The sequence below is a fragment of the Doryrhamphus excisus genome, chromosome 3 (assembly GCF_030265055.1).
Source record: "Doryrhamphus excisus isolate RoL2022-K1 chromosome 3, RoL_Dexc_1.0, whole genome shotgun sequence".
In the NCBI taxonomy this organism is placed as follows: domain Eukaryota; kingdom Metazoa; phylum Chordata; class Actinopteri; order Syngnathiformes; family Syngnathidae; genus Doryrhamphus; species Doryrhamphus excisus.
The window spans coordinates 14,526,406-14,554,323 of record NC_080468.1 but is presented as its reverse complement, the minus strand read 5'-3'; the positions used below and the strand labels follow the sequence as shown (position 1 = coordinate 14,554,323).

The following is a 27,918-nucleotide window of genomic DNA, read 5'->3' as shown; positions in this document are numbered from 1 at the left end:
TGGATTGAATACTTTGGGACAGCTGTACTCCGACAGGACCTAATGATTTCAAGACACCGACACTCAATGTGCTGCACAGGAGGGAAGCTAATTGCTGCTAAGCCCCCCCTCACCCCCCCAACACACACACACACACACACACTCTCATTACCATTCAGGCAGCTCAATGTGGACATAATGATATTCCTCTGCTCTCTGGAGGTGCATGGCGTCGAGGCCTCACTGAGCAACAGTCAGCACAAAAACGTCCATGCTGACTCAAGCAGGCACAAACTCCCACGGGGCCCCAAAGGAAGGGGGGGTAGTGGGGGCTGGGGGGGATCTCTTTGGCAGACATGCTGTGAGGAGTTGTTTTAGTAACAAGTCAGCTAAAGTTGCTGCAATGCCAACTGAATAGAGTACAGTCATTTAACGTTTCTTCATCATTTCTTCCTCCATTTTCGATGCTGCTTATCCTCACCAGGGTCGCGGGGGGGATGCTGGAGCCTATCCCAGCTGTCTGTCTTCAAGCGAGAGGCGGGGTACACCCTGGACTGGTGGCCAGCCAATCACAGGGCACATATAGACAAACAACCATTCACACTCACATTCATACCTTTGGACAATTTGGAGTCGCTAATTAACCTAGCATGTTTTTGGAATGTGGGAGGAAACCGGAGTACCCGGAGAGAACATGCAAACTCCACACAAAGATGCCCGAGGGTGGAATCGAACTTCTAGCTGTGAGACCTGTGCGTTAAAATATTATAAACTTAAAATATTAAAGAAAAAAATCTATATTTTTATAAGAATACCTTGTAATTATTTTAGTTTTTAAATAATCATATGTGAAAATTTTTTAGTAATTTTTGGAAAATTATATTGTAAAAAAATCTGCAAATAAATTCAAATAAATAAATATTAATAACAAATAAATATTACAAGAAGAAAATTGTCAAAAAAGAGAAAGAAATATTTGGAACGTTAAACCTAGCATGTTTTTGGAATGTGGGAGGAAACCGGAGTACTCGGAGAAAACATGCAAACTCCACACAAAGATGCCCGAGGGTGGAATCGAACTTGGGTATTCTAGCTGTGAGACCTGTGCGCTAACCACTCGGGGACCGTGCAACCTTAGAAAAAAAAATATATACATATTTTAGTAAAGTATAGACTTAAAATATTAAAGAAAAAAAATCAATATTTTTATAAGAATACACTGTAATTATTTTAGTTTTGAAATAATTATATATGAAACAAATTTTTTAATTTTTGTAAAATTATATTGTAGAAAAATCTGCAAATAAAGTCATATTACAAAAGGAAAATTGGCAAAAAATAGAAAGAAACATTTGGAACATTAAACCTAGCATGTTTTTGGAATGTGGGAGGAAACCGGAGTACCCGGAGAAAACCCACGCATGCACGGGGAGAACATGCAAACTCCACACAGAGATGACCGAGGGTGGGATTGAACTCGGGTCTGTGCACTAACCACTCAACCACCGTGCAGCCCTGGAATGACTTCAATGTTGACAAATACTATTCTATGGTTCCTATAAACTATCATCATTGGGAAGATTTGGGATGTAAAAGAAGAATTCCTTAAACGGGCCACTCATGTCTTCATGCAAGGTGATTCTGTTGTGATGTTCCCAACAAAACAAAAACAAAGATTGTTTCTGCGAGACCACATCAGATGATTCATGCACCCTTCAGCATGGCTTTTGAAATTCACAACACATTTGGCGAAGGTCAAACGTTGGCTGCGGCAGAGAAAGGGAACAGAAGCCAGCGAGGGCGACTTGCGCTTTGTTTGTGTGGAAAAAAAAACCAAACCCTCATCTTGTTTGTATTCTTCATTTCTCCTGCAGCCAGCCTGCGAGTGAAGAAGTAAAGACTCTCAGTGTGCGTTGCTTCGCCTCCACTCACAGCTGGATGGCTCCGGTGTGAACCACTGAGGTACATACTAATCATAAAGTCGGGCAAAGTTTCCACAGTAGCCAGCACTAATAATATAACACATTTTTTTTGGAAATTAAAGTATGATTAAAATGTAAAATATTTCTGTCCATTAATTAATTTAATTATAATCTGAAAATGGCGGCACGGTGTACGAGTGGTTTGCGTGCATACCTCACAGCTAGGAGACCAGGGTTCAATTCCAAACTCCAAATTGTCCATAGGTATGAATGTGAGTGTGAATGGTTGTTTGTCTATATGTGCCCTGTGATTGGCTGGCCACCAGTCCAGACAGCTGGGATAGGCTCCAGCACCCCCGCGACCCTCATGAAGAAAAGCGGCAGAAAATGAATGAATGAATAATCTGAAAATGGTGGCACTTCGGTCGAGTGGTTAGCGCGCAGACCTCACGGCTAGGAGACCAGGGTTCAATTCCACCCTCGGCCATCTCTGTGTGGAGTTTGCATGTTCAGGTACTCCGGTTTCCTCCCACATTCCAAAAAAAATGCTAGGTTAATTAGCGACTCCAAATTGTCCATAGGTATGAATGTGAGTGTGAATGGTTGTTTGTCTATATGTGCCCTGTGATTGGCTGGCCACCAGTCCAGGGTGTACCTGATACATGTTTGTATCAGGTGCACCTTTTGGGTGTTAAGTTGCTATGTGATGAATTTAGTGCTGGTGGTAGTGATGACATCATAACTAACTGTACACTGATATATTTGCACATTTGGCACCTAGACCTCACATCTAAGCGACCAGAGTTCAATTCCACCCTCGGTCATCTCTGTGTGGAGTTTGCATGTTCTCCCCGTGCATGCGTGGGTTTTCTCCGGGTACTCCGGTTTCCTCCCACATTCCAAAAAAAACATGCTAGGTTAATTAGCAACTCCAAATTGTCCATAGGTATGAATGTGAGTGTGAATGGTTGTTTGTCTATATGTGCCCTGTGATTGGCTGGCGACCAGTCCAGGTTGTACCCCGCCTCTTGCCCCAAGACAGCTGGGATAGGCTCCAGCATCCCCGCGACCCTCGTGAGGAGAAGTGGTAGAAAATGAATGAATGAATGAATAATCACTAATTAATTAGTGATTATTTCACTCTGGCCAATGACTAGTCTCTCTCTACTCCAGTGAAGAACTTTATTTTTTTCTGCAGAAGTCTTTCTCTCACGGACTTCATGTACTTTTAATGTCTTCTGTTTGCAAAGCAGAGCTTGACCAGCGTGCCGCCGGAAGGCATGCACAGTCAAACAGATGTTTGGCAGATGTCAAGAGCACAACGTGAGCGCAGGAACTCGTTTTGTTTTACGGGCTGCTGAAGACATGCCTCTCAGCACTCGCCAGTCGACAAGCTGTGTGTGTGTCAAACAAAGTGCCTTTGCGCGTCATTTGGAGAGCAACCTTTGCACAGTAGCCTCTGTCTAACTTTTATTTGGGCCAAACTTCATTTGAAATAAAAAGTTTCAAAAAGATTTTCTATTGTTGACTGCTTGTAAGGCTCTTTGAGGCTCTTTTGTGATTAAAAGCTATGTAAATAAACCTGACTTGACTTACTATCAGTGGCGTCAAGTATAGCAGGCCTATTTTAGGGGGACTTTTTCTGACAAATTTCATGTTTCATATTTCATTTCAGCTTCAGCCCCCCTAAAATGTTCTTAAGCCCCCCTAAATATAGATATATAATATAGATTTTTTTAATATATTTTTTTACAAAAAAATCTGACAAATTTCACATTCCATATTTCATTATTCATATTTCATTATTCATATTTCATATTTCATATTTCACATTTCACATTTCACATTTCATATTTCATATTTCATATTTCATATTTCATTTCTGTTGGCTTCAGCCCCCCTAAAATGTTCTTATGCCCCCCTAAATAATTTGATATTTTTTATTGAGTTTTTTTTCTTTTTTATAGATTTTATTTTTTCACAAAAAAAATCTCTGACAAATTTCATATTTCATTTCCTTTCTGTTGGCTTCAGTTCCCCTAAAATGTTCTAAAGCCCCCCGAAATAATTTGATATTTTTTATAGATTTTTTTTTCTTTTTTATAGATTTTATTTTTTTACAAAAAAAATCTCTGACAAATTTCATATTTCATTTCCTTTCTGTTGGCTTCCACCCCCCTAAAATGTTCTTAAGCCTCCCCTAAATAATTTGATATATTTTATAGATTTTTTTTCTATTTTATAGATTAGATTTTTTTACAAAACAATCTCTGACAAATTTAATATTTCATTTCATATCTGTTGGCTTCAGCCCCCCTAAAATGTTCTTAAGCCCCCCTAAATAATTTGATATTTTTTATAGATTTTCTTTCTTTTTTATAGATTTTTTACAAAAAAAAATCTCAAATCAAATTTCATATAATAGGTCAAAAGCAGGCTAATAAGCAAGCCAATAAGCAGGCTAATACTAGCCTACTAGTAGTAGTAGTAATCAAAATAATAATAATAATGATAATAATAATAATAGGCTAATTAATTAATAATTAATAATTGATCACTGTCCACTGGACAGAATGGTTGCAGAGCTTACACATTTACTGTAAATTTAATGGTGACCTAAAACAATTGAGTATCTCTCCTAAATCTGGGAAAACTTGGGAAAGTTAAATCCCGGTTCTTGTTTGTTTTTTTGGATTTTTTGGATTTTTTTCAATTCATTCATATTCATTGATTCATATTCTAAGCCCACCCCCTGTCCTCAGAACCTAGTGACGCCCCTGCTGGGAACGTTAATGGTTATTCCTGATTGTTGCTTTAAAAATAATTCAAAAAGCACTACCCAAGCTAGTATTGATTTGGAATCATTTTTCCAATGTAAAAAAAAAAGTAAAAAAAAAAAGTAAAAGTAAAATTCATGAGCAAGGACTGAGAAAATGTGCCAGGAGTCATGCAAAGTCAGTCACCCACTTTGCCTTTTGACAGGCATAGATTTGCATACATTACTGATATTCCGCACATTCACTTCAAAATAACGCAGCAGTAACATTCTGCATAATCAGACGCAAAACACTCGCCACCGTTTCGCTGTAAACTATCTCTTTAGGAGGATGTCATGAGTGACACTCGTTGATTTTATGTCAGTGCCCCGTGACAGACTCCAGCTTCTTCTTCTTCTTCATTTTGACAGTAACAAGGTCTCAGCAGGGCAGCCCCCCCACCCCCACCCTCCAGTTCCAGGCAGGACCATTAATGCCTGCTCCAACTGGCTCGCAAAGTCGTCATGTCGCTTTCTTTTTTCTTCTTCCTGCGTCTCTCCTTGATCGTGACACGTGCACAAACAGACACGGCTTTGTTGTGCCACGTGGCCATTAAATAACTCGCCTGCTGATTGCTGACTGAACACACACACACACAAACAGGGCGCTGCTTTGCTGTGTGATAATCAGTTGCAGCATCAAGGAAAAAGGAAAACACTCCACAGCACAATTCATGTCATCAACACTCACACTCATAGTACTTTATATAGGATGCTCAAATACTTCATAGCTAAAAAAAACAACAACCAAAAATAGAAATAAAAAGTATAAAAAAAGTAGTGAGTCATGAGTTGATGTGCCATTCCTATTCTTGAGGTGAAAATAGCTTTGGGCATGCTAGTAGCTAGTGGGAATGTTGCTCCAGGTGCTAAAAAAAAATGGAGCGCATCCACTGTCCGTTTTTGTAAATCCATCCCTAAATGTTGTGTGTTGGATTCAGACGATGGGAAGATGCAGGATGCTACAAAAGAGTCGGATTATAGTAGTTATACTACTTATAGTAGTAGTAGAAAAAAGTAGTTATTAACACACACACCTCACACAACATCTCCACTACTGCCGTTGGACGCCCCTGCACGACATGAAGATTTGTTGTTCCATTAGAAGGATGATAATGGTGGAAAACATCTTTGTCATGCCAATAATCAATCAACAAAGCTTTCTCCCGGCTGCACGGTGGTTGAGTGGTTAGCGCACAGACCTCACAGCTAGGAGACCAGGGTTCAATTCCACCCTGTGTGCATGCGTGGGTTTTCTCCGGGTACTCCGGTTTCCTCCCACATTCCGAAAACATGCTAGGTTAATTAGCGACTCCAAATTGTCCATAGGTATGAATGTGAGTGTGAATGGTTGTTTGTCTATATGTGCCCTGTGATTGGCTGGCCACCAGTCAGACAGCTGGGATAGGCTCCAGCACCTCCCGTGACCCTCGTGAGGAAAAGCGGTAGAAAATGAATGAATGAATGAATGGCACCTTGAAAAAATGCGTCATCATCCTGGGGGGTCACGGTCCTGCAGATCCACTTCAATAATTCAAACCCCTGACGTGCAGACTGCAGGTCTGGGACTTGTTTGTCGCGCAGTTCCTCATCATCATCGCCATCACCATCGCTAGCATCGGCCCCCCCGATGGGTAATGAACTTAAATGACCTGACAGGAACAAAAAGAGAGACAACGTTTTTCGTAGGGAGAAGATTCGTCTTTACGTGTGAATTCCACCTTCGTTTAAGGGCGGCTGCGTTTGCATGCATTATAAATTAAGGCCGGGAGTCTTCGGTAAATACACGGCAGTCAGACAAAGACACATTCTGACAACGTGTGCACGTTGTAAATCCTGCTCAATAACCATCACCAGGGCATCAAACTCCTCCATCGCTGGAATGAATCAACAGCCTCACGTTTGATGAATGCATATTAGGTGGTGGGGGGGGGGGGACGCAAGGCGGTAAAAGTAAAATACAAGTCAAAGAGAAACATATTGGGATGATATAGTACAGATATAGTACAGATATAGCACAGATATAGTACCGATATAGTACAGATATAGCACAGATATAGTACCGATATAGTACAGATATAGTACAGATATAGCACAGATATAGCACAGATATAGTACAGATATAGTACAGATATAGTACAGATATAGTACAGATATAGCACAGATATAGCACAGATATAGTACAGATATAGTACAGATATAGCACAGATATAGTACAGATTATAGTACAGATACAGCACAGATATAGCAGTTATAGTACAGATATAGTACCGATATAGTACAGATATAGTACAGTTATAGTACAGATATAGTACAGATATAGTACAGATATAGCACAGATATAGCACAGATATAGTACAGATATAGTACAGACATAGTACAGCTATAGTACAGACATAGTACAGATATAGTACAGATATAGCACAGATATAGTACAGATATAGTACAGATATAGTACAGATATAGCACAGATATAGCACAGATATAGCACAGATATAGCACAGATATAGTACAGATATAGTACAGATATCGTACAGATATAGTACAGATATAGTACAGATATAGTACATATATAGTACATATATAGTACATATATAGTACACATTGACACTGAATGGAGCAGGAAGGTATCGGCTGGTCTACAGTTCCCCAAAGTCCTGGAAGGCATCACGCGGGAAGTAGATTTGCAATTCAGAGTACTCCATGCTGGAATAATAGACTCCTGTCATTGACGAGTCCCCGGGGAAAAAAATCCTTCTTCACGTGTGCGTATCGATCGTAACGACCTGAAGGGCCAATGTGATTTGCATTCAAGGAACAAATGGAAGTACGCATCTTTTCCAAACAACACCCTGGGGGAGGTCAGCTAGGACATAAAGGGTGAATGATTATGTTTATACACCAGTTCATTCATGTGGCGTACATACGTTTATTCATACATGCATTTAGTATACATCCATTTATTAATCCATCCATCTGTCCATCCATTTAGTATCCATTCATTTATTCATCCATACATCCATCCATCTCTCTATCTAACTATCATCATTTCACTCATTTAGCATCTACACATCCATCAATTCCCCCATTTAGCATCCATCCATCCATCTATCATCCATTTAGTATCCGTTCATTTATTCATCCGTACATTCGTACATCCATCCATCTATCCGTCTATCCGTCTGTCCGTCTGTCCGTCTGTCCGTCTGTCCGTCTGTCCGTCTGTCCGTCTGTCCGTCTGTCCGTCTGTCTGTCTGTCTGTCTGTCATCATTTCACTCATTCAGCATCTACCCATCCATCAATTCACCCATTTAGCATTCATCCATCCAACCATCCATTCATCCATCTCCCCATCCATTAATTCCCCCATTTAGCATCCATCCATCTACCCATCCATCAATTCCTCCATTTAGCATCCATCCATCCATCTACCCATTCATCAATTCACCCATTTAGCATCCATCCATCTACCCATCCATCAATTCCCCCATTTAGCATCCATCCATCCATCTACCCATCTATCAAGTCACCCATTTAGCATCCATCCATCCATCTACCCATCCATCAATTCCTCCATTTAGTATCCATCCATCCATCCATCTGCCCATCCATCAATTCACCCATTTAGTATCCATCCATCCATCTACCCATCCATCAATTCACCCATTTAGTATCCATCCATCCATCCATCCATCCATCAATTCACCCATTTAACATCCATCCATCCATCATCCATCCATCTATCTACCCATCCATCAATTCACCCATTTAGCATCCATCCATCCATTCACCCATCTACCCATCCACCAATTTACCCATTTAGCATCCGTCCATCCATCTACCCATCCATCAATTCACCCATTTAGCATCCATCCATCCATCTACCCATCCATCAATTCACCAATTTAGCATCCGTCCATCCATCTACCCATCCATCAATTCACCCATTTAGCATCCATCCATCCATCATCCATCCATCTATCTACCCATCCATCAATTCACCCATTTAGCATCCATCCATCCATTCACCCATCTACCCATCCATCAATTTACCCATTTAGTATCTATCTATCCATCCATCCATCCATCTATCTACCCATCCATCAATTCACCCATTTAGCATCCATCCATCCATTCACCCATCTACCCATCCATCAATTTACCCATTTAGTATCTATCTATCCATCCATCCATCCATCCATCTACCCATCCATCAATTCACCCATTTAGTATCCAACCATCCATCAACCCATCATCCATCCATCCATTTACTCATCCATCAATTCACCCATTTAGCATCCATCCATCCATCCATCCATCCATCCATTCATCTACCCATCCATCAATTCATCCATTTATTCATCCATCAGTCTATTAATTATCCATCCTTTCAGCCACCCTACAACCCCTCCATCCATCAATGTGCCCCCCCCCCCCCCGCCAAGGTTTACAAACGGCGCCACCATGTGGTGTGTCTACCAAAAAAGATATGCTACGAACAATCTACTTTGTGCTCCAGTCATGTTTGGTCAATGACATTGCATCACTGCCACCTACAGGACCGGAGTGGAACATCATTGTTTGGAAGCTTGAAGAGTGTTTTTTGCTAGTGTGTGTGTGTGTTGATTTTTTGAGGGTGAGTCGTGCACCTGCCAGCGTGCACGCGGGTGATGAAGCGTGACCTTTTAATGCGCTTACCTGTTGACATTTGCAAGATTCGGTGGCGCGTTCCTCGGAGAAACTAAGACCCGTGACATTCTTGAGGCTGAGCTGCGGTGGTTTGTCAAGATAAAGCTGCATCAACAACTTCATTAGCTTAGATTGACTGCCTTGGCTGCCCCCCCCCGACAAACATGAACCCGGCTACGGTTTTGCTTTGTGACAAAGTGTTCCGCCTGCTGTCTTTGTGTGACATTAAGGGATCATTGTTGAGCTGAACGCTCGCTATTCTGCTCATGTTCCACTCGTGACTTTGCCAAGTACTTCCCAAAGACAATAAATAGTAGTAATAATCTAAACAAACATGTCTTGCTATCAAGTTTCATGAAGGTTTAGGATTAGAAACATTTTTCCATGCACTCATTTTCTATACATTAGAGCCCTGTAGACATGAACTAACACCCCTATAGTCACCGTTACACTCCTATCATCCAACATATTAGGCATAGGAACAGAAAATCAGACATAATTTAGACTGGTAGGGCGGCACGGCGTTCGAGTGGTTAGCATGCAGACCTCACAGCTGGGAGACCAGGGTTCAATTCCACAATTGGCCATCTCTGTGTGGAGTTTGCATGTTCTCCACGTGCATGCGTGGGTTTTCTCCGGGTACTCCGGTTTCCTCCCACATTCCAAAAACATGCTAGGTTAATTAGCGACTCCAAATTGTCCATAGGTATGAATGTGAGTGTGAATGGTTGTTTGTCTATATGTGCCCTGTGATTGGTCGCAAGGGTTTTCTATGGGATTTCTATGAGGTCCAGACTGGCTAGACTAGGCTAAATGGTGTTCGAGTGGTTAGCATGGAGGCCTCACAGCTCGGAAACACAAGTTCGATTCCATTGTCCCGTGCATGCGTGGGTTTTCTCCGGGTACTAACGTCACTAACGTTAGTTATCATTAATAATGTGCGTATGGGGCTGCACAGCGGACGAGTGGTTAGCACACAGGCCTCACAGATAGGAGACCAGAGTTCAATTCCACCCTCGGGCATCTTTGTGTGGAGTTTGCATGTTCACTCCAGGTACTCCAGTTTCCTCCCACATTCCAAAAACATGCTAGGTTAATTAGCAACTCCAAATTGTCCATAGGTATGAATGTGAGTGTGAATGGTTGTTTGTCTATATGTGCCCTGTGATTGGCTGGACACCAGTCCAGGGTGTACCCCGCCTCTCGCCTGAAGACTCCCTCCCGCGACTCTGGTCGGATTTTGTTGATGAAGAACATAGTCTCTGTTTTGCTTCTCAAAACAATATGCGTTCAAAAGAGTAATTCACAGGGTTAGGCACATTACTTTAAAAAAGTCATTAGTTATAGTTACTAGTTACTTCTTACTACCCTCGTGAGGAAAAGCGGTTAAAAAATGAATGAATATTAAGTCAACAACAGCTAATATAATATCAGATATTTAGCATACACACACATGCATGTGTTTATCCAACCAACATACCCAAGGAGAATAACAAACACCCCTGGTAAATGAACGCTATAATACCGTATGTGTGATAGAGTAGCTGGCTAGCCAACCAATCGCTATGTGATGCATTATGGGAGTGTGTAAAAGCAACAAGGCAAGCAACAGCTACTTATGCTGTAAATGTTGCTAAAGAATTACAGGGTGCCCGGTACAGACTCATGACTCAACCTAAGACTGAATAAAATCTCATGCAGCGTTATGATGTCTGGCCTGTAGATGCGTATCAGTGAAGGTTAGCGGAGTGCCAGATATGGCGGAGTCAGATCTCAGGATGGCGTGCAGTGAATTAGCATGTGTGTGTGTGTTGTGTGAAGGATCGGTAGAGATGAATGAATATTGTGCTGGATACGCTTAGACTTTAGATTGTGTCCAAAGGGCATTTCTGATATGATACGGGGGAAAAAATCCACCTCAGCATTTTCTTTCTTTAACTCCGCTTGGGTGCAAGTGGCCGTGGCAGAGCGTTCATAAATCCCTGAATTAGATTTTGTGTACTGAGTATATTGTGTATTTTGTGTATTGTACGCCTCAGGAACTGTTACTTCTAGCTCACTGTCCCACTATGGCACCTTCTGCATGGCTAATTGTCCCTCATGACAAACTAATGACTCAACACATGTTTGAATTAAGCCCTGGAAGGATAGCGGGCCCTCAGCTTTCCCTGGAGCAAGGCATATTATTGCACCCCAGGATGCTGGAAAGATGCCCACAACTTCAGTTTGTCTCTCATGTACAGCAAAGTACTTTACATGTGCTGTAAATAGGATAACTAGCTAGCTAGCATTGCAAAAATAAAGCGACAAAGCATAAACCGATGTGATTGGTTATCCGCTTTGACAAGCTAGAAATGCCCCGGCCTCCTGAATGGATAAGAATCAGCCATAAATCCTTAGATGAATGGATTGGAGAGACATGCACCACGTATCGCAAGACTAGCAACCGCTTGACAGTCCATCTCTTAAACAACGCCAGAGTCTGGGCTGCCGGCCAAAGGATTGTTACGCATGCACCGTAGCTTAGCATGACTGAGATGAGATATGAGATACTTTACGTAGATAGCTAGCTGGGGGATACTAGCTAAGATACTGTACGTAGATAGCTAGCCAGGAGGTTACTAGCTAAGATACTGTATGTAGATAGCTAGCTAGGAGGTTACTAGCTAAGATACTGTACGTAGATAGCTAGCTAGGAGGTTACTAGCTAAGATACTGTACATAGATAGCTAGCGAGGATATTACTAGCTAAGATACTTTACGTTGATAGCTAGCTAGGAGGTTACAAGCTAAGATACTGTACGTAGATAGCTAGCTAGGAGGTTACTAGCTAAGATACTGTATGCAGATAGCTAGCTAGGAGGTTACTAGCTAAGATACTGTACGTAGATAGCTAGCTAGGAGGTTACTAGCTAAGATACTGTATGTAGATAGCTAGCTAGGCGGTTACTAGCTAAGATATTGTATGTAAATAGCTAGCTAGGAGGTTACTAGCTAAGATACTGTACGTAGATAGCTAGCAAGGAGGTTGCTTGCTAAGATACTGCAGGTAAATAGCTAGCTAAGATGTTGCTCGCTAAGTAGACAACAAGCTAGCTAGCTTGGTAGCTACAATGAATAGCTATCTATAAAGAATAAACAAAATAAGCAGGAAGTCGGCTGGACTACGATGAACTGGTCCAGACTGGCCCACTACTGTGCCGAGTGTTCCCATTATGAAGAACCTCCAGCGGCAGATGAACACGGACTCTTGGCCAATAAAGTGAGGATGTCCGGGCCGGTTGAGTGACAGCTGTGGACAGCCAATCAGGAGAAACAGGCTTCAACTTAAGCGTCCATTTTTCCGCTTGGTCCTAGTGCTTGCATTGTCTCCATGTCACTTTCATAAATGAATACATGCTGCTTTTAAGGCCTTTCTTAAAACAAATGTGGACTAACCGACATGAACTTGTATCAAAGACAAGGTGAACTGTGAAAAAGAAAAAAAAAAGAAGTAAGAATGACTTTATTGCATGGTTTTACAAGAAGCTGGAATGTCACACAGATGATGCAAGTACCTCTACTAGAAGCTGTAAGAGTGATAAATAATGGAGTGTCAGTGCACCACAGCCAGCAACTCACAAGAACACCGCCAAGTCCCTCGCTACATTTCTATCAAGTACAATCAAACCAAGTTTTTCATAACACTTACCATAACTTTGTGGTGAGGATCTGGATAAAGGTATTGAAATTGATTATTACTGGCACCATTGGATAAATAATTGTTCAAATATTAAAGGTAAATATGCTTTTAATGAATTATTTTGCATTTATTTATTTTTATTTTTATTTTTTATATTGTGAGAAACAAACAAAACTATGTATAAGGTATAAATGTATGTAAATGTATTGAACTGGATTATTACTGGCACGATTAAATAAATAATTGTCTAAATATTAAAAGTAAATACGTTTTTTAAAATTGTAAATAATGTAATTTTTAATGAATTATTTTGCATTTATTTATTTTTTATTATTATTTTTAATATTGTGAGAAATAAACAAAACTATGTAAAGTTGTAATTTTTGGTTGCGGACAAAGTTACAATATTAGGGAAATAAAGTAAGGAAGGAGAAGAAGGAATTTGAAAGAGTTGCAAAGAAAGTGAATAAATAAAACGGAAAAAATAACATTGTGGTGAGGATCTGGATAAAGGTATTGAACTGGATTATTACTGGCACGATTAAATAAATAATTGTTTAAATATTAAAGGTACATACGTTTTTAAAAATTGTAAATAATGTAATTTTTAATGAATGATTTCACATTTATTTTTTTATTTTTATTGTTATTTTTTTAATATTGTGAGAAACAAACAAAACTATATAAAATTTGAAAGAGTTGCAAAGAAAATGAATAAATAAAACGGAAAAAATTACAGTTGACAGTTACTATGGTACCCATTATGTCATAGTATGGTCATAGTACCTCGTACTTTGGTACGATGTACATTATTTAAAAAAATAAAATAAATAAAAATTATATATATATATATTAAACCTTAAACTGTATTATGGAAAGCAGGAAGTGAACAAATGTAACAGTTACTGATTGTAAAAGTACCAGATGGAGGGGTAGGATTTAATAAGCTTTGCTTCTGTGTAATACTTGCTTTTATAGTCAGTCTAGTTACTCCAGACCCCATTCACTGTACAATATCTGATCAACCTCCATGTGCAATATTAAGGGCTCTATATGCAATATACTAAGCTCTATGTGAAGTATTTCCATAATGCCTCATATTAACTCTCTAACAAGATCTCAGTGTAAAGACTGGTCATATATCTCATCTCGTTTCATATTATCTACATACTGTATTGTATATAACTCTGGGAAAAACTGTTGATTTTGTTAATACTTGGGTTGTTTATATTGTTTATTTTTCTATATTGTGTATTTTGTACTGCTTAACTGACTCTGTACTCTTGCTGCTGTGCAATACAAATTTCCCCACTGAGGGACGAATAAAGGCATATCTTAATCTTAATATCTTAATCTTCTTCCTACTCCTTTTAGACGTGTGGAACTGTGAACTGATTATGTGATGCATTCAATTGTAATCTGATGCATGTTCAAATCAAATAAAACCATTACCATTACCATTACAAAAATGGCTGTCATTTTCCGAACATAAAAAGAGAAAAAAAATCCCATTCGAACAAGACAACAGGTTGCAGTTTAACAAGAATAAACTCGTTGCTCGAGCTGTTTTAAAGTAGAAATTTCTTTAGACAAATCTGAGACGGAATAACTTCCCACCTGTACGATCCCCAAGCTCCTGGCCTTCAGCTCCTCATTGCTTGTCAACGGCCAACAAGGCTCATTAGAAACTCACTTGATTAATGCCTAAGTAGTTTTTAATGAGAGAGCACCTAGAGGTATAAATTGATGTATTGATTAGGTGTGGAGACCCTCTGCCTCAATGTGATGCTGCCTTAAGGTACAGCGCTAATTAGCTAAGGGGGAAGAAATTCAGCACAGAGGAAGCATCACAGCCAATGTAAGCATTGGAATCTTCTGCTTGCGCTTTAAAACGCTGGCGTGTCGCACTCTCGACGACCACCGTCGTACCAACATTACTTGTTCGCAGAGAGAGCTATGCATTTCTTTTCATTGAAGACGTAAATAAAACATAAAAAAATAAATGTGTTCCCTTGGGAACCTTATTGGTGAGTCTAGGTGTCAATTACTGACAGCTAGTGGCCAATGCAGAGTACTACATTCACAATTCCAATGCTTCTTCTGCCTTGTGTTTGTATTTTAAGTCATTTTGTTTATTCATACTTGAAATACATAATTTAGGCCAAGAATAAGTGCAATTTGCTTAAATATGCATTTTTTTCATTACTTATTTTTTACTTATTACTATTTTTTTTACTATTAACAGGTTGGATTCAACCACAAAATAACAATCATTCACAATAGAGTGAGGCAGCAATGGTCACACCGCGTTGTAGCAAGAGTACAGCATTACTATAAACAATAATTAAGAAATACATTTAAGAAAAATATAAAAAATATTACAAAAATAATCTTAATCATGAGCATGACCATGTTGTCAAAGAGGGCTACGCTTCCCTTTCCACTTTCTCATGCACTTGAAATCATTATTGAAGTTAAAGAATGTAATGAATTTTTGCACTGCATACTGAATATTAATTATATATTAAATATTACAGTCGTCCCTCTGTAGGGGTGAATTGGTTCCATATCTGACAGCAATATGGGATTCAATGTTACTAAATGGGACGTTTTGGTCGCTACAGGACAGAAAACCTGTTTATGACTTTATAAATATGCTTTTAAACATTATTAGAGCCATGTAGACAACAAATAACCATCTTTACACTCTTATCATTCTTTGTTTACAGCACATTGAATGACTCTTATGACGCAGGGAAGCTAGCGAGCTAACAAGCTAGCGAGCTAGCAAGCTATGAACATGTAAGTTTATGTCTCTATGTTTTGTGTCATTACTGCCACAAAGACCCCAATATCTTTTGTATTCCAATATGTTTTGACTAATAATAGACCAAAGTCAACCAATAAACAGCCATTATTAATTCATTCATTCATTTTCTGAAGATATACGATAGATATAGATATAGCTAGAAACATCAGCATATAAATAACCTCTCGGCTAATTGTCAGGTGTACCTAATGAAGTGTCCAGAGTGTGTTTTTGTACTAACCTTATTTACATAAATATATGTAATTGTGGACGTTTGGGCAGCATTTCATCCATTCGATAAATAAATATAAACAATTACAGTAAAAAAAAAACAATAGAAAACACAGCGTGTACGTCACGGATGCACGTGCACAATTGGCAAAGTGTAGCCCATCGTGAGTCACGTGACAGCGGCACCGGCTGAGGCTGAGCAGAAAGCGGTGTGACTGAAGAGACGACAAGACAAGATCGGCTCCTTCCTCATCGTCTCGTCGCCGCGTTTTGTTTTTTTTCCCCCATTAAATAGCTTTTAGTCTTTTTACTCGGTGAGTACCTTTCATCTGACACTTTTTCTCTTTTCTTGTTGCTGTTGTTGATCCGGTTGTGTGCATGGCGCTTCTAAAGAGAGAGAGAGAAGCCAAGCTGGGATGCTGAGTGCTCGTCTTGTGGAATCCTTTTTTTTTTTGGAGCCATCTTCCGGTTCTTGTCTTGATCGCGGCTTCTTTCTTTGCGTTCTTTTTCAGTTTTGTGCATAAAAAAAACAACAACACTTTTTGATTTTGCAGCGCCTGAGAATGGGACTTTGCTGGAGTTCGTGTAAATGAAAGGTGAACTTTTATTTTATATTTATAAACTTTATTTATCTGTGTTTAATATGTATGTTCATGTTTATTTGACATTCCGCTCATGCGGAAGTTGCTATGCGGGTCCACATTTTGGAATATTTGGAGTACCTGCCAACTGAGGAGGGCACAGCTGCGCTTCTCCTACACAGATACACACACACACACACACACACACATTGTGTGGTGTTGTGTATTGATAAGTGACAGTCAGACATGAATGAGTTGCTGGGCAAGAGGGGGGGGAGAGGAGATGATGGAGGAGGAAGCTGATGGGGGCTCGGCGGGGTGGAGTCCAAATCCTGCAGTTGGTCATTATGCAAACGATGCTGATGGGTTTGATGAATTGCTTGACCTTGGCCGTGGCGGCCACAACTAATGCAAGTAGAATGGCAAACATCGGCAAGGCCGAGCTGATACCAGATCATCTTTTCTTCTTTAGTCAAAATGTACGCCACAGTCTTGCCGTGGGTTGCGTACATTTTCCGGTTATTGTGGAACATGTGTGTGGAACATGTTATTAATGCATAATCGCAGCTTAGTAGCTTGCTAATACATGGAAACAGGAAGCGGAAATCAGGTAGCTATGATGTCATTAGTGTTTGGACTCTTTGCTAGTTATAACATAATTTTACGGTTTTGAACAGCAATTGTAAATGCATATTACTGAATGGAACGGGGGGAGGGGTACTGTCATGCAATCACAACTGTTGTACATGTGATAAATGGTGTCAGAAGTGGGATGGCGTTAGCCCTGTTAGAAGTGGGAACGGGTGACATGTAAGGAATAGAACGGGGGGGGGTACTGTCATGCAATCACAACTGTTGTACATGTGATAAATGGTGTCAGAAGTGGGATGGCGTTAGCCCTGTTAGATGTGGGAAGGGGTGACGTGTAAGGAATGGAACGGGGAGAGGGGTACTGTCATGCAATCACAACTGTTGTATATGTGATAAATGGTGTCAGAAGTGGGATGGCGTTAGCCCTGTTAGAAGTGGGAACAGGTGACGTGTAAGGAATGGAACGGGCGGGGGGGTATTGTCATGCAATCACAACTGTTGTACATGTGATAAATGGTGTCAGAAGTGGGATGATGTTCGCCCTGTTAGAAGTGGGAAGGGGTGACGTGTAAGGAATGGAACGGGGGGTACTGTCATGCAATCACAACTGTTGTACATGTGATAAATGGTGTCAGAAGTGGGATGGTGTTAGCCCTGTTAGAAGTGGGAACGGGTGACGTGTAAGAAATGGAACGGGGGGTACTGTCATGCAATCATAACTGTTGTACATGTGATAAATGGCGTCAAAAGTGGGGTAGCGTTAGCCCTGTTAGAAGTGGGAACAGGTGACGTGTAAGGAATGGAACGGGGGTACTGTCATGCAATCACAACTGTTGTACATGTGATAAATGGTGTCAGAAGTGGGATGGCGTTAGCCCATGTTAGAAGTGGGAACGGGTGACGTGTAAGGAATGGAACAGGGGGGTACTGTCATGCAATCACAACTGTTGTACATGTGATAAATGGTGTCAGAAGGGGGGTGGCGTTATCCCTGTTAGAAGTGGGGGGGTGACGTGTAAGGAATGGAACGGGGGGTACTGTCATGCAATCACAACTGTTGTACATGTGATAAATGGTGTCAGAAGTGGGATGGTGTTAGCCCTGTTAGAAGTGGGAAGGGGTGACGTGTAAGGAATGGAACAGAGGGGTACTGTCATGCAATCACAACTGTTGTACATGTGATAAATGGTGACAGAAGTGGGATGACGTTAGCCCTGTTAGAAGTGGGAACGGGTGATGTGTAAGGAATGGAGGTCTGCACGCTAACCACACGACCGCCGTGTCGCTGGTACAGATATGCAAAGGAAAAAAGGCACTGTTGGCCAAGCGCTTCCCTAAATGGTCTTAAAAGATTTCCAGCAGAGGGCATTTGATATCTTTTTTGGCCCGCAGACTTTGCACGCCATCGGCCGGGTGTGACAGGCTGCGCATGAAATGTGCTACAAAGCAAACAATGATTATCTCCAGCCAGGGATGAAACCCTGCAATAGCCGGTCGAGGCACACAAGCACTGAATCACCATGAGCCACAATGAGCCAATCCGGTTAATCCCTGAAAGCTGGCCTTAAAAAATTGTTTTTCTGTCTCAATAGAGGCCTGCACTTCCAGAAAAGAAACGCTTGCCCAATTGGAAGGACCCCCAGAGGAGGTAGAGTAGCGTATGCGGTCACTACAGTTGTGTATGTGATACAGCGACAATGCCATCCCTTAAATGCCATCCCTTAATCAAATGTGGTTGAGGGTACTTTTGTATGACAACTGGTGTCAGAAGTGGGATGTTTAGCTTTGGTGACCCCACGATTTGAGGAATTGAATGCGGTACTTGTTCGTATGTAATATAGATCCACCTCTAGAATGGGGAGATAGTGTGAATTCATGTAGTCACAACTGGTGTCAGAAGTGTGATGTTTAGCTGGAACGGGGGAGTACTGTCATGCAACCACAACTGTTGGTGTCAAAAGTGGGATGGCGTTAGCCCTGTTGGAAGTGGGAACGAGTGATGTGTAAGGAATGGAACCGGGGGGTGGGGGTACTGTCATGCAATCACAACTGTTGTACATGTGATAAATGGTGTCAGAAGTGGGATGGCGTTAGCCCTGTTAGAAGTGGTAACGGCTGACGTATAAGGAATGGAACGCGGGGGGGGGTACTGTCATGCAATCACAACTGTTGTACATGTGACAAATGGTGTCAGAAGTACATGTGACAAATGGTGTCAGAAGTGGGATGGCATTAGCCCTGTTGGAAGTGGGAACGGATGACGTATAAGGAATGGAACGGGGGGTACTGTCATGCAATCACAACTGTTGTACATGTGATAAATGGTGTCAGAAGTGGGATGACATTAACCGTGTTAGAAGTGGGAACAGGTGAAGTATAAGGAATGGAACGGGAGGTACTGTCATGCAATCACAACTGTTGTACATGTGATAAATGGTGTCAGAAGTGGGATGGCGTTAGCCCATGTTAGAAGTGGGAACGGGTGACGTGTAAGGAATGGAACAGGGGGGTACTGTCATGCAATCACAACTGTTGTACATGTGATACATGGTGTCAGAAGTGGGATGGCGTTAGCCCTGTTAGAAGTGGGAACGGATGACGTGTAAGGAATGGAATGGGGGTACTGTCATGCAATCACAATTGTTGTACATGTGATAAATGGTGTCAGAAGTGGGATGCTTTGTCTTTGCAAGGAACCTTGAGCGGATTGGTGTGTGGTGTATTTTGTTAACTGACTTTCCTGACCACTGACCATCCATCTTTGGGCAGGAAATCGAAAAAAAAAACACTTTTGATCTGCCTCGGCTTCCAAATTGAAAGGTCAAAATAGAGATTAGTAGCTTCTCCCGGGTCTCTTTTTTTTGTTCTTCCGCCTGCGTATGGAAGATAAGAAGAAGAGGACACAGACGAGGAGAAGACTTACTTCCAGGATGGAAAAAGATTTGAGCCGTGAGAATGCGTCAAGGTTTACAAGCGGATCGCTGGTGTATGATGTTACATTATGCATGTTCCAATGCCCAGTGTTGCCTATTAGAGCTCCTCCTCTCCGGCAAGGGCTTCTTCCACGCTGACAGTCCACGTCCAGCGCATCTTTTCATCAACAACCATCTCAGCGTGTGTGAGTGCACCTCGCGCCGTTTGCGAGGCGTGCCGTCAGCCCCGCGGCGTCTATATCTCTGTACCGCGGCCAGCGCCTTTCATTCCCTGCTTTCAGGGGAGATGCCGTTTGATTTCAGCACCGTGGACAGACGCCAAGACTTGATTACGCCGACAGCTGGAACGAGTCCTTTTCTTGCCTCAACGTCTGGAGTGTCTTTTCTCACTAACCCCTGGCCCCCTCACCGTCGCACACGTCTGATGCTATTTCAAGCCCGGTGACCCCCATTCAGTGGGGCTAAAAAAGAGCCTTCATGCCCAGATAAGAAACAAAATGAAAATGCGTTTGCACAATGGCTTCTTGTGTACCCGTAGAATGACTTTTTCTAATCTGACACGGGGAAAGATTTAGCTTTGCGTTTGTAGGTGGATGTGTGTTGCTCATTCGGTGTAATGAGATGAAGGTGCAGCTGCGGTAGAAGCCGTTACAAAAACACACACCAGTAGTAGTAATCTTTAAGTAAGGAAATACGCCCTATTATGAAAAATGCTCTTACTTCCGCCTTTTTTGTAGTAATTAATTCATTCTTTTTGTACCGCTTATCCTCACGAGGGTCGCAGTGGGTGCTGGAGCCTATCCCAGCTGTCTTCAGTTGAGAGGCGGGGTACACCCTGGACTGGTGGTCAGCCAATCACAGGGCACATATAGACAAACAACCATTCACACTCACATTCATACCTATGGACAATTTGGAGTCGCTAATTAACCTAGCATGTTTTTTTTGGAATGTGGGAGGAAACCGGAGTACCCGGAGAAAACCAACGCATGCACGGGGAGAACATGCAAACTCCACACAGAGATGGCCGAGGGAGGAATTAAACTCGGGTCTTGTAGCTGTGAGACCTGCCCGCTAACCACACGTGGGCCATGCAGCCTTAGAAAAAAAAAATATATATTTTAGTAGAGTATAGACTTAAAATATTAAAGAAAAAAAATCAATATTTTTATAAGAATACATTGTAATTATTTTATTTTTTAAATAATCATATGTGAAACAAATTTTGTAATTTTTGGAAAATTATATTGTAGAAAAATCTGCAAATAAAGTCATATTACAAGAAGAAAATTGGCAAAGATGATTTAAGGGGAAATAAATATTTGGACTGTTTAAATTAAATTATAAAAATTATAAATAATTTAATTTAATTTAATTTAATTTAATTTAATTTAATTTAATTTAATACTAAAACTATAGCAGGAAGTGAACAAATGTAACAGTTACTGATTGTAAAAGTACCAGATGGAGGGGTAGGATTTAATAAGCTTTGCTTCTTCCTACTCCTTTTGGACATGTGGAACTGTGAACTGATTATGTGATGCATTCAATTGTAATCTGATGCATGTTCAAATGAAATTAAACCATTACCATTACCAAAATGATGACGGGCAAACGGGCCTGAATTGACACCAGATGTTATTTCATATGAAATGTACGGAACATGAATGGACTTAGTCATCTGCTGCCCGCTCTCCATTTCAGTTGCCGATAGTTCCTTCAATTGAATTCTAATCAACTCAGATCAGAGCTCCACTTTTCACCTTTCCCAACCCCCAAACCGTGATACACGTGCCCTCGCGCTCCGACGTCATCACAAACGCTGGCGTGTTTGCTAGTGAGCTAATTACTCACAGCTCTAGTGACCCAGTTAGTGAAGCCCGCTTAGAGGAGAGGCTATATTTGGCAGCAAAACGAGGAGAATTAAGGAAATGGAGAAATCGCTCCATGCCAAGAAATATGGGGAGGCATGGCATATGTTCCAATCCCCTGAAGGAGGAGGGTGGGGGGGGGGCATGGAGTCACCTGCAGGTGGGGCTTTATTCTTTTTCTTTCTTTCTTTTTTTTGCATATTGGGATGACGAATGAGATGAATCCATGTGTCTTCTTGCAAAGAGAAGAAAGGATAATTCCATTCATTCAGGTCATTGTATCATCACAGCAACCGGACTGTTCAGGTTGTGTTTGAAGACGTCCCAGCAGGCTTCATCACAGACCAGGTGGGACGCCAAGTCAGACTAGATAGGATAGCTCTCGTCATCACCGCCAGCTGTGATTGATTCAATGCCCTGAGAAATGATGATGCAATTTATACCAAATCCAAATAGACGCTGAGGAAAAGACTGACTAGGATTTTAAAGGAAAACTTTCAAGGAAAAGTGCACTTTTTTGAGAGGAATTTTTTTTATTTTTTTGTGAATTCTAAAGGTATAAAAACAGATAAATAGCTGCAGCTAAGAATGCATGTAATTGCAAGCATCTATAGTTAAATACACACGGGAGTGAGTAAAAATCCTGTAAAAATCCCTCAACAGTGCAAGCCAGCACCTGACCAACTTCCTGGCAAAACATGCAAGGTTGTCCAGAGGGTGGCGCAGGGGCCATTTGTGGGATGTGGCTTATTGCAGAAATAAAATAAACAAAAAAGCAAAAAGTCATGGATAGATTTAAATATAAGATATAAGAAACTCCACACAGAGATGGCTGAGGGTGGAATTGAACCCTGGTCTCGTAGCTGTGAGACCTGCCCGCTAACCACTCGGGGGCCATGCAGCCTTAGAAAATTATATATATATATTTTTTTTAGTAGAGTATAGGCTTAAAATATTAAAGAAAATAAATCAATATTTTTATAAGAATACATTGTAATTATTTTAGTTTTTAAATAATCATATGTGAAACAAATTTTGTAATTTTTGGAAAATTATATTGTAGAAAAATCTGCAAATAAAGTCATATTACAAGAAGAAACTTGTCAAAGATGATTTAAGGGGAAAGAAATATTTGGAACATTAAACCTAGCATGTTTTTGGAATGTGGGAGGAAACCGGAGTACCCGGAGAAAACATGCAAACTCCCCACAGAGATAGCTGAGGGTGGAATTGAACTCGGGTCTCGTAGCTGTGAGACCTGCGCGCTAACCATTCAGGGGCCGGGCAGCCTTAGAAAAAAAACTGGTGGCCAGCCAATCACAGGGCACATATAGACAAACAACCATTCACACTCACATTCATACCTATGGACAATTTGGAGTTGCTAATTAACCTAGCATGTTTTTGGAATGTGGGAGGAGATGGTCGAGGGTGGAATTGAACCCGGGTCTCCTAGCTGTGAGACCTAGGTGCCGAATGTGTAAATGTGCAAATATACCAGTGTACAGTTACAGTTATGATGTTGTCACTACTAACAGCACTAAATTCATCACATAGCAACTTAACACCCAAAAGGTGCACCTGATACAAACATGTATCAGGTACACCCTGGACTGGTGGCCAGCCAATCACAGGGCACATATAGACAAACAACCATTCACACTCACATTCATACCTATGGACAATTTGGAGTCGCTAATTAACCTAGCATGTTTTTGGAATGTGGGAGGAAACCGCAGTACCCGGATAAAACCCACGCATACACAGGGAGAACATGCAAACTCCACACAGAGATGGCCGAGCGTGGGATTGAACTCGGGTTTCCTAGCTGTGAGACCTGCGTGCTAACCACTAGTCCACCGTGCAGCCCAAATCCAGACATATTTTTTTGTGTATATTTCCTCCTGGAAGTTTGTTGCTGGTTATCTTTCCTGGTTACTTCCCCGGCAAACGGAACGCGACACTGTAGATGAGCTTGGTGACGGGTAATGAAAGACAAAAATTCCGAGATAATCATCCCGGTTATGATTGCAACGTTCCAGATTGTGTAGTTGGGGGGTGTTGCGGAGATAATGCCCCCGCCCTGCCTGCTCCCTATATATCTTTTATCTCTCGCCTGTCGTCTCCCGGGCGAGGCTATAGGTTGCTTCCAATCAGATTACGGCCGCTGCTGTTCATTTTTAGTGCCCCCCCCCCTTACCCCCCTTACCGTGTCGCCACGCCTCGAAGCGCTACCATAAATTTAAGCGGGAAGTGAGAGATGAGGCTGATTGAAATTGTGATGTAGTCACTTTAGGGAGGTCGGATCATGGGCGTCGCTGGCAAGGGGTGGCTTTGGTGGCCAAACAGAAGACGGTAGTTCATTAAAGGGATGAGAAACATGTAAATGATGGATGGAGGGAACATAAAAAGGAAGGAGTAATAATTTATAAGCTAATATCAACCTCCATCTACCGCTATTCTTTGATGGTAGCGAGCGTCTTTGCAAATCATTCTCACCGCCTCCCTCTGCTTTCAATCTCATCCACGACTCCTTCCCTCCCGTCACGTTCTTTCCTCGTGGCCCTTGAGGTGCAGCTCAGGTACAGTCACGTCGGCGGCGGCGAAACCGTCACGGTAAACACCCACTTATTAGCGTGAATTCCAGGTTTTAATTAAGCTGCAGCCAATAAATTTAGAGGGAAAATCATATTTGTCCATAAAGTCGACGTCATAAAATGGCACATTTCATAACAAGCTTGTCAACCCATTGGAAATTGCATAAGGTCATTATAATATTACGCTAAACTCATCACACAGCAACTTAACACTTAAAATGTACACCTAATAAATTCATTCATTCATTTTCTACTGCTTTTTCCTCACGAGGGTCGCGGGGGCGAAAGGCGAGAGGCGGGGTACACCCTGGACTGGTGGCCAGCCAATCACAGAGCACATATAGACAAACAACCATTCACACTCACATTCATACCTATGGACAATTTGGAGTCGCTAATTAACCTAGCATGTTTTTGGAATGTGGGAGGAAACCGAAGTACCCGGAGTAAACCCACGCATGCACGGGGAGAACATGCAAACTCCACACAGAGATAGCAGAGGGTGGAATTGAACCCTGGTCTCTACTGCTTTTTCCTCACGAGGGTCGCGGGGGTGCTGGAGCCTATCCCAGCTGTCTTCGGGCGAGAGGCGGGGTACACCCTGGACTGGTGGCCATCCAATCACAGGGCACATATAGACAAACAACCATTTGGAGTCGCTAATTAACCTAGCATGTTTTTGGAATGTGGGAGGAAACCAGAGTACACATATAGACAAACAACCATTCACACTCACATTCATACCTATGGACAATATGGAGTCGCTAATTAACCTAGCATGTTTTTGGAATGTGGGAGGAAACCGGAGTACCCGGAGAAAACCCACGCATGCACGGGGAGAACATGCAAACTCCACACAGAGATGGCCGAGGGTGGAATTGAACCCTGGTCTCCTAGCTGTGAGGTCTGTGTGCTAACCACTCGACCCACCTAATAAATACACAAACAATTATATATATGAGTTTAAAATATACAAACAATATATATTTTAAAGGCCCTGTGATTGGCTGGCGACCAGTCCATGCTAACCAGTAGTATTGGTACATGTTTGTCTATTTCTTTGGTACAGCTTGTGAGTGTTAAGTTGCTGTGTGATGAGTTTAGAGTTTTTTTTAAGATACCATGATATCGAGTGGCACTCTATGTCAATGATTAGTAGTAATGGTTTTATTTTATTTGAACATGCGTCAGATTACAATTGAATGCATCACATAATCAGTTCACAGTTCCACATGTCCAAAAGGAGTAGGAAGAAGCAAAGCTTATTAAATCCTACCCCTCCATCTGGTACGTTTACAATCGGTAACTGTTACATTTGTTCACTTCCTGCTTTCCATAATATAGTTTAAGTTTTTTTTTTTTTTTTTTTCTTAATAATGTTCCTCGTACCGAAGTACTACCGAAGTAGTTGTGAAGTCACGAGATTAGAACCATCAATTCGGCACCCAGCGGTATAAACCGCAGGTTCAATATTCAATAATAAAGTAGCGGAATTGACAATATATATTATTATTGTATCCCTACAACAAGTGGCAGCATTCTGCCGCGTTGGAAAAGTGGGAGATCAGATTCCAACAGGAGCAAAACGGCCCGGCGAGGATGCATATTCATTAAGCCCTTAATTACGCCCACCTCCGCTGCCGGTGCATTAGCCCACTCACTTGCAGATTTAGCAAGGGAGCTGACATTGAATGCATCATGGCGTGAGGGTCTTCTTGGAAGGCCAGCTTCATGTGGAACAAATGAGCATTCCCTGTGGCGTACAGGAATCCCGGAATTTATGGCACTCAATTGGTTCCACACCGGCGGCTCGGTGGACGAGCAGACCTCACAGCTAGGAGACCCGGGTTTGATTCCACCCTTGGCCATCATGTTCTCCCCTGTTTTCCCCGGGTACTCCGGTTTCCTCCCACATTCCAAAAACATGCTAGGTTAATTAGCAACTCCAAATTGTCCATAGGTATGAATGTGAGTGTGAATGGTTGTTTGTCTATATGTGCCGTGTGATTGGCTGGCCACCAGTCTGGTATCAGGTTTGTATCAGGTACACCTTTTGGGTGTTAAGTTGCTATGTGATGAATTTAGTGCTGTTGGAAGTGACGACATCCTAACTGTCACTGTACACTGATATATGTGCACATTTACACATTTGGCATCTAGACCTCACAGCTAGGAGACCAGGGTTCAATTCCACCCTCGGCCATTTCTGTGTGGAGTTTGCATGTTCTCCCCGTGCATGCGTGGGTTTTCTCCGGGTACTCCGGTTTCCTCCCACATTTCAAAAAACATGCTAGGTTAATTAACGACTCCAAATTGTCCATAGGTATGAATGTGAGTGTGAATGGTTGTTTGTCTATATGTGCCCTGTGATTGGCTGGCCACCAGTCCAGGGTGTGCCTGATACACGTTTGTATCAGGTGCACCTTTTGGGTGTTAAGTTGCTATGTGATGAATTTAATGCTGTTGGAAGTGACGACATGATAACTGTCACTGTACACTGATATATGTGCAGATTCACACATTTGGCATCTAGACCTCACAGCTAGGAGACCAGGGTTCAATTCCACCCTTGGCCATCTCTGTGTGGAGTTTGCATGTTCTCCCCCCGTGCATGCGTGGGTTTTCTTCGGGTACTCCGGTTTCCTCCCACATTCCAAAAACATGCTAGGTTAATTAGCGACTCCAAATTGTCCATAGGTATGAATGTGAGTGTGAATGGTTGTTTGTCTATATGTGCCCTGTGATTGGCTGGCCACCAGTCCAGGGTGTACCCCACCTCTCATCTTATGTTTTGTAGGTAATTCCTTTCATTATTTGGTTCTATACACTCAGGGATTACGCCCAGCTGTCCATTCCGTTGTTTAATTTGGATTTAATATCTGTTGATCCCTTTTATTCCCCATCCGTTTGCATAAGGTCATGAATGATATACTCTTTGGGCGTAAAGCACAAGGTGGGATTTTAACGGCTACATTTCCAGCTTTTATGTCATTTGCCGCAGCATTTGCATACATCCTGACATTTTATGATGCGTCGATGCATAAAAGCAGAACCGCAGCGCAGCGCCGTAGCTTTTAAATGAAGACTGTAAAAAAAAAAATGTAATTAGATTTGAGTCCACACTTAGTCCCTAATGTGTTTGGCTGCCATTCAAAGTCATTAGGAAAAATGTCTGATGGTGGGAAGGTAGAGCCCCGTCGCTGCGGGGTGATGATAG

At 41.6% G+C, this 27,918-nt stretch overlaps 1 protein-coding gene across 6 annotated transcripts in view; it reads left to right on the top strand.

The window, feature by feature from the left end:
- Positions 1 to 16,337: 16,337 nt before the first annotated feature.
- Positions 16,338 to 27,918, top strand: part of LOC131126524 (RNA-binding Raly-like protein) — a 36,340-nt gene continuing 24,759 nt past the window's right edge. For 3 of the 6 annotated variants that reach the window (XM_058069162.1, XM_058069156.1, XM_058069161.1), the window contains exon 1: positions 16,350 to 16,724. The gene's annotated coding sequence lies outside the window, so the exon portion shown is untranslated. Of the gene's footprint in view, positions 16,725 to 27,918 lie in introns of all 6 variants that reach the window. The other 3 variants (XM_058069159.1, XM_058069158.1, XM_058069157.1) reach the window with 3 other exon arrangements.